We start from the raw sequence: 7,680 nt of genomic DNA on the forward strand, positions 1-7,680 counted from the left end.
TCCCCCCGAAGTATGTGGCACTCAAATAAATATCTGCCCAACAGGCACCTCTTAGCAGAGGGCCACCATCTAGACTCACTTTACGAAGGGACCTATCTTTTTTCTTCCACAGATGGTAATTCTAGTTTAACGGTGTAGTGGCCGAGGCGTTTCGAGCCCATCCCTGCGATGTCCAGGCACAGCTTGCGGGTAGAAGTTTCTAAAGAGCTTTGTGGGAGCCAGATAAAGACGGGTAGGTAGTACCTGTCACTTTTCATGGGCTCTGCACAACTTGCCCTTGACAATACTTAAGTATCTCTGGTTAGTAGGAATAACAATTTTTTATAGGGTGCTCGAACTAACACTGGACTCCAGTAATTTTTGAAAACTCGAGGGCTACAAATTGAAGACACGCTAAGGTAGAACAGCGAGGGGAATGACATTTAAGGCGTCAAGAAATTTCTCAATTCTAGACTCTAGAGTCTAGAATTAGTCTTCCGTTCACAGACTAACTGCTGCGCCCTCTGGTGGGCACACGTGGAAGCTCTGACGATTTCACACTGTGCCCTTTCCACGACTTGCACCTACATCGCTCTTCCCTAGATTTTCTTCCCACCAGTTTTTAAATTTTTTTTGAAGTCACTAGCCAGCTGGCCGACTTACTAGACACTGTCCACAAGTCAGGGAAGATTTGTAGTCCAGGCCTTTTCTCTGTCCACACATAGTGGACAAACCCAAATACTGATGGACATTCTGTCCCTAAGAGGGTTTCTTTGTCAAAGTTGTGAAATAGTATAAGCTTCAGCCCCAAGCCAGCTGGTCTCTGCAAGCTGGGGGGCCAGGGAAACACACAGCCAGAAGGGAAACCTTGAGGAGGAACTTGACTCACGGAGTCTTGGAGTGGTTGTATCGCCATCCACTTCCAAACGTGGGATGTGTGTGTGTGTGTGTGTGTTGAGGGGAGGTGTATTTTTCTCTTTTTTTTCCTATCACCAAGCCCTCAGAACTCAAAGGTTTTTGCTTGTTTGTTTTAAATATTGCATCGTGATCTTTACAATACTGAGTAATTAAGGGAGGGGATTCCGTTCACATGTGGAGCAAAGCAAGGATGGGGAAGAGACTGGAAATGACCAGATGGTTGCAGGGTGGTAGAAAGCGCTGCAACAGCTGAAGGGAAGCCACAGAGAGATGGCAAGAAGTCCTGAGGCTTGTGACTCAGCAAGGTGGCAAGTGACAACGGGGATGGCTTGGTGGAAGACAGTTGATCACTCCCTCTGCAGTCCTAGAGGTCTTTAGGAGCACACCTTGGTACCCAGGACCCAGTGTCACCTGCTGCTGAGGATTCCTGTAGTTAGTCACTAAGGGGAAGTGAGGGGTCCCCAAAGCGGGGGGTGGGGGCTCTGGAGCACGTGGTTTAAAAGACAAACTACTGTCTAGGGACTCGATATTTACAACAATTATATTTGAAAAGCCAAGCGAATTTGAATTGAAGCAGTTGATTTGATCTAATGTTTCCAGATACTATATATACATAGAATTTGTTTACTTATAAATTAAATGCATTCTGTCCAGATGCTATGGTTTAAAATGTGGCAAAAGGAGGTATCAAAGTGCCATCTAGAGGGAAAGTGGAGAATTGAGCAGAAAATACTTGCAAAACTTCTTGTCTTTTCTTTCTTTCTCCCCCTGTAGAAGCAACAACATGATATTATGTTATAATGATAATAATAATACCTTATCTTGCATGGTGGTACAAGGAGTAAAACACACAGCAGGCACTGCACAAGAGGGACATATTGTAATATTCTTTTTTTTTTAATTAATTAACTTATTTATCTATTTTTGGCTGCATTGGGTCTTTGTTGCTGCGCGCGGGCTTTCTCTAGTTGCTGCGAGCGGGGGCTCCTCTTTGTTGTGGTGCACAGACTTCTCATTGTGGTGGTTTCTCTTGTTGGGGAGCATGGGGGCTTCAGTAGTTGTGGCATGCGGGCTCAGTAGTTGTGGCACACGGGCTTAGTTGCTCCACGGCATGTGGGATCTTCCCGGACCAGGGCTGGAACCCATGTCCCCTGCATTGACAGGCAGATTCTTAACCACTGCGCCACCAAGGAAGTCCCATATTGTAATATTCTTACTTGCATTCTTTTCTTATTCTTGTTAGTCAAAATGGTGTTACTATATTTATTAACAATACTAATTGCTGGGCCCACTGAATTTTAAATCTAGGATATCCACTTAACAAGCTGTTCACTTTTTTCTTTGATTTCCTCTTTGACTTCTTCAGTGATCTCTTGGTTATTTAGTACTGTATTGTTTAGCCTCCATGTGTTTGTACTTTTTACAAATTTTTTCCCTGTAATTGATATCTAGTCTCATAGTGTTGTGGTCGGAAAAGATATTTGAAACGATTTCAAGTTTCTTAAATTTACCAAGGCGGGCTTCCCTGGTGGCGCAGTGGTTGAGAGTCTGCCTGCCGACGCAGGGGACACAGGTTCGTGCCCCGGTCCAGGAAGATCCCACATGCCACGGAGCGGCTGGGCCCATGAGCCATGGCCGTTGAGCCTGCGCGTCCGGAGCCTGTGCTCCGCAATGGGAGAGGCCACAACAGTGAGAGGCCCGTGTACCGCAAAAAATAAAATAAATAAATAAATAAAATTTACCAAGGCTTGATTTGTGACCCAAGATATGATCTGTCCTGGACAATGTTCCATGAGCACTTGAGAAGAAAGTGTATTCTGTTGTTTTTGGATGGAATGTCCCATAAATATCAATTAAGTCCATCTTGTTTAATGTATCATTTAAAGCTTGTGTTTCCTTATTTATTTTCATTTTGAATGATCTGTCCATTGGTGAAAGTGGGGTGTTAAAGTCCCCTACTATGATTGTGTTACTGTCGATTTCCCGTTTTATGGCTGTTAGCATTTGCCTTATGTATTGAGGTGCTCCTATGTTGGGTGCATAAATATTTACAATTGCTATATCATCTTCTTGGATCGATCCCTTGATCATTATGTAGTGTCCTTCTTTGTCTCTTGTAATAGTCTTTATTTTAAAGTCCATTTTGTCTGATATGAGAATTGCTACTCCAGCTTTCTTTTGATTTCCATTTGCATGGAATATCTTTTTCCATCCCCTCACTTTCAGTCTGTATGTGTCCCTAGTTCTGAAGTGAGTCTCTTGTAGACAGCATATATGTGGGTCTTGTTTTTGTCTCTATTCAGCCAGTCTGTGTCTTTTGGTTGGAGCATTTAATCCATTTACATTTAAGGTAGTTATCGATATGTATGTTCTTATTACCATTTTCTTAATTGTTTTGGGTTTGTTTTTGTAGGTCTTTTCCTTCTCTGTGTTTTCTGCCTAGAGAAGTTCCTTTAGCATTTGTTGTAAAGCTGGTTTGATGGTGCTGAATTCTCTTAGCTTTTGCTTGTCTGTAAAGGTTTTAATTTCTCTGTCAAATCTGAATGAGATCCTTGCTGGGTAGAGTACTCTTGGTTGTAGGTTTTTCCCTTTAATCACTTTAAATATGTCCTGCCACTCCCTTCTGGCTTGCAGAGTTTCTGCCAGAAGATCAGCTGTTAACCTTATGGGGATTCCCTTGTATGTTATTTGTTGTTTTTCCCTTGCTGCTTTTAATATTTTTTCTTTGTATTTAATTTTTTATAGTTTAATTAATATGTGTGTTGGCGTGTTTCTCCTTGGATTTATCTTGTGTAGTACTCTCTGTGCTTCCTGGACTTGACTGACTATTTCCTTTCCCATATTAGGGAAGTTTTCAAGTATAATCTCTTCAAATGTTTTCTCAGTCCCTTTTTTAATCTCTTCCTCTTCCAGGACCCCTATAATTCAAATGTTGTTGCATTTAATGCTGTTCCAGAGGTCTCTGAGACTGTCCTCAATTCTTTTCATTCTTTTTTCTTTATTCTGCTCTGCAGTAGTTATTTCCACTATTTTGTCTTCCAGGTCACTTATCCGTTCTTCTGCCTCAGTTATTCTGCTATTGATTTCTTCTAGAGAATTTTTAATTTATTGTGTTGTTCATCATTGTTTGCTCTTTTGTCCTTCTAGGTCCTTGTTAAACGTTTCTTGTATTTTCTCCATTCTATTTCCAAGATTTTTGATCATCTTTACTGTCATTACTCTGAATTCTTTTTCAGGTAGACTGCCTATTTCCTCTTCATTTGTTTGGTCTGGTGGGTTTTTATCTTGGTCCTTCATCTGCTGTGTATTTCTCTGTCTACTCATTTTGCTTAACTTACTGTGTTTGGGGTCTCCGTTTTGCAGGCTTCAGGTTTGTAGTTCCCATTGTTTTTGGTGTCTGCCCCTAGTGGGTAAGGTTGCTTCAGTGGGCTGTGTAGGCTTCCTGGTGGAGGGGACTAGTGCTTGTGTTCTGGTGGATGAGGCTGGATCTTGTCTTTCTGGTGGGCAGGAACGAGTCTGGTGGTGTGTTTTGGGTTGTCTGTGAACTTATTATGATTTTAGGCAGCCTCTCTGCTAATGGGTGGGGTTGTGTTCCTGTCTTGCTAGTTGTTTGGCATAGGGTGTCCAGCACTGTACCTTGCTAGTCGTTGAGTGGAGCTGGGTCTTAGCGTTGAGATGGAGATCTCTGGGAGAGCTTTCACCATTTGATATTACGTGGGGTTGGGAGGTCTCTGGTGGACCAGTGTCCTAAACTCAGCTCTTCCACCTCAGAGGCTCAGACCTGACTCCCGGTTGGAGCACCAAGACCCTGTCAGCCACACGGCTCAGAAGAAAAGGGAGAAAAAAAGAGAGAAAGAGAGAAAGAAAGAAGGAGAGAAAGAAAAAAGAAAGAAAGAAAGGAAGGAAGGAAGTTAGTTATGAAAATGAAAAAAATTAATTATTATTAAAAAGAAAAAAGTAATAAAAAAAGAAAAAACAAAAAAGCAAGCAAGAAAGAAGAGGGCAATCAAACCAAAAAACTAATCCACCAATGATAACAAGTGCTAAAAACTATACTAAGAAAAAAAAAAAAAAAAAGGACAGACAGAACCCTAGGACAAATGGTAAAAGCAAAGCTATACAGACAAAATCACACAAAGAAGCATAGACATATACACTCATAAAAAGAGTAAAAGACACATTTATCTATATATAAAGAAAGGAAGAGAGCCAAATCAATAAACCAAATCAATAAACAAATCTACCAATGATAATAAACTGTAAATACCAAACTAAGATAAACATAAAACCAGAAACAAATTAGATGCAGAAAGCAAACCCCAAGTCTACAGTTGCATCCAGATTCCACAGCCTCAATTTTGGGATGATTCGTTGTCTATTCAGGTATTCCCCAGATGCAGGTACATCAAGTTGATGGTGGAGATTTAATCCACTGCTCAGAGGCTGCTGGGAGAGATTTCCCTTTCTCTTCTTTGTTCTCACAGCTCCAGGGGTTCAGCTTTGGATTTGGCCCCGCCTCTGCATGTACGTCAGCGGAGGGCGTCTGTTCTTCGCTCAGACAGGACGGGGTTAAAGGAGCTGCTGATTCGGGGGCTCTGGCTCACTCAGGCTGTGGGGAGGGAGGGGTACGGATGCGGGGCGAACCTGCAGCGGCAGAGGCCGGCGTGACGTTGCACCAGCCTGAGGCGCGCCGTGCGTTCTCCCGGGGAAGTTGTCCCTGGATCCCGGGACCCTGGCAGTGGCGGGCTGCACAGGCTCCCCGGAAGGTGGGTGTGGATAGTGACCTGTGCTTGCTCACAGGCTTCTTGGTGGCAGCAGTAGCAGCCTTAGCGTCTCATGCCCGTCTCTGGGGTCTGCACTTTTAGCTGCGGCTCGCGCCCGCCTCTAGAGCTCCTTTAAGCAGCGCTCTTAATCCCCTCTCCTCGCGCACCAGGAAACAAAGAGGGAAGAAAAAGTCTCCTGCCTCTTCGGCAGGTCCAGACTTTTCCCCGGACTCCCTCCTGGCTAGCCTAGCCGTGGCGCACTAGCCCTCTGCAGGCTGTGTTCACGCCACCAACCCCAGTCCTCTCCCTGCGCTCCTACCGAAGCGCGAGCCTCAGCTCCCAGCCCCGCCCTCCCCGGCGGGTGAGCAGACAAGCCTCTCGGGCTGGTGAGTGCTCGTCGGCACCGATCCTCTGTGTGGGAATCTCTCGATCCTCTGTGCGGGAATCTCTCCGCTTTGCCCTCCGCACCCCCGTAGCTGCGCTCTCCTCCGCGGCTCCGAGGCTTCCCCCCCTCCACCACCCACAGTCTCCGCCCGCGAAGGGGCTTCTAGTGTGTGGAAACCTTTCCTCCTTCACAGCTCCCTCCCACTGGTGCAGGTCCCGTCCCTATTCTTTTGCCTCTGTTTTTTCTTTTTCCTTTTGCCCTACCCAGGTACGTGGGGGAGTTTCTTGCCTTTTGGGAGGTCTGAGGTCTTCTGCCAGCATCCAGTAGGTGTTCTGTAGGAGTTGTTCCACGTGTGGATGTATTTCTGATGTATTTGTGGGGAGGAAGGTGATCTCTGCATCTTACTCCTCCGCCGTCTTGAAGGCCCCCCTGTATTCTTTTTTAAGGTACCTTCCCAACCAAGGTCACGAGTGCCCCTTGACTGTTTATTTCACAATGTCTGAGCATTAACGCAGACCCTCACAGGATATGGAAGTTTCTGCCTGGGTACAGCACAGTGTCCTTTGAAAGTTTCTTGGAGTTACAAAGTGTGCACACGTTCCCCGGGGGTGTTGGGTGCAGTGGGGAAGCTGCCTCAGTAGATAAAAGATAAGTGTTGACACTTCTTTAGAAAGAGCAAGTAAAGCAAACACATACATGCACAATCACAATCTCCCCCTGGGAATCCCACCACATACTACTACGTTTATAATAAAATTGTCTGATGCTCAAGGGCAAAAGAGAGACAACTGTTCATTGAATATCTGTTTTGTGCCAGTTGCTGCAGGGGGTATTTTAAATATAGTCTCTTCTCAGAAAGTCTGAACTAAATGGATAATGACAATAATTTCTATACTTCATGTAGCACATACTTCTACACAGTTGGGTGAGCACTTAATCCAATATGACTGGTGTCCTTATGAGAAGAGGCGGAGAGACCCAGGAGACAAGGCCATGTAAAGACAGAGGCAGAGATCAGAGTGGTGCTGTCACAAGCCAAGGAAGGCCTAGGGCTACCAGAGCTGGAAGAGGCCAGGAAGGACCCTCCCCTGCGGGCCTCAGAGGGGGCTTCTAGCCTTCAGAGGGATTTCAGGCTTCTAGCCTTCAGAACTGGGAAAGAAAGAATTTCTGTTGTTTTAAAGCATTCAGTTAGTGGCAAATTGTTACTGAAACCCTAGGAAATTAAAACTATATCTGAAGATGAGGGATCATCAAGAGAGGCAGTGAGGCTGAGTGTGTGTTAAGTATTGTGGTTACTGGAAATATTCCTTTTCATTCTCTCCATCTCTCTCCCCAGCTCTTCTCCCCCCGCCCTCCGACAGACAGACAGACAGACACACACACACACACACACACACACACACACACACACACACACACACACGGTCACATTCCTAATTGAAAAATTGCTCAGAAGAGTTAGTTTCAGTTTGTCGATGGCTTTGGGAAGGACAGAAAGAAAGATAGAAGCTTGCCCTGCTCTGATGAATGAGCACCACGTACATACCCCGTGAGGGAAATGGGTTGGATGTAGGGAGAGGCCCCCAGAGAAGCCTTCCTCAGGGTACCTGGCGGCCTCAGAACGTCTCATGGAGA

At 45.1% G+C, this 7,680-nt stretch overlaps 1 long non-coding RNA gene across 1 annotated transcript in view; it reads left to right on the plus strand.

Moving 5' to 3' along the window:
- The window catches only part of LOC137216018 (uncharacterized), a 41,541-nt gene that overhangs the window by 22,991 nt on the left and 10,870 nt on the right, over positions 1 to 7,680 (plus strand). The window lies entirely within an intron of this gene.

Source organism: Pseudorca crassidens, chromosome 21 (genome assembly GCF_039906515.1).
Source record: "Pseudorca crassidens isolate mPseCra1 chromosome 21, mPseCra1.hap1, whole genome shotgun sequence".
NCBI classification, from domain to species: domain Eukaryota; kingdom Metazoa; phylum Chordata; class Mammalia; order Artiodactyla; family Delphinidae; genus Pseudorca; species Pseudorca crassidens.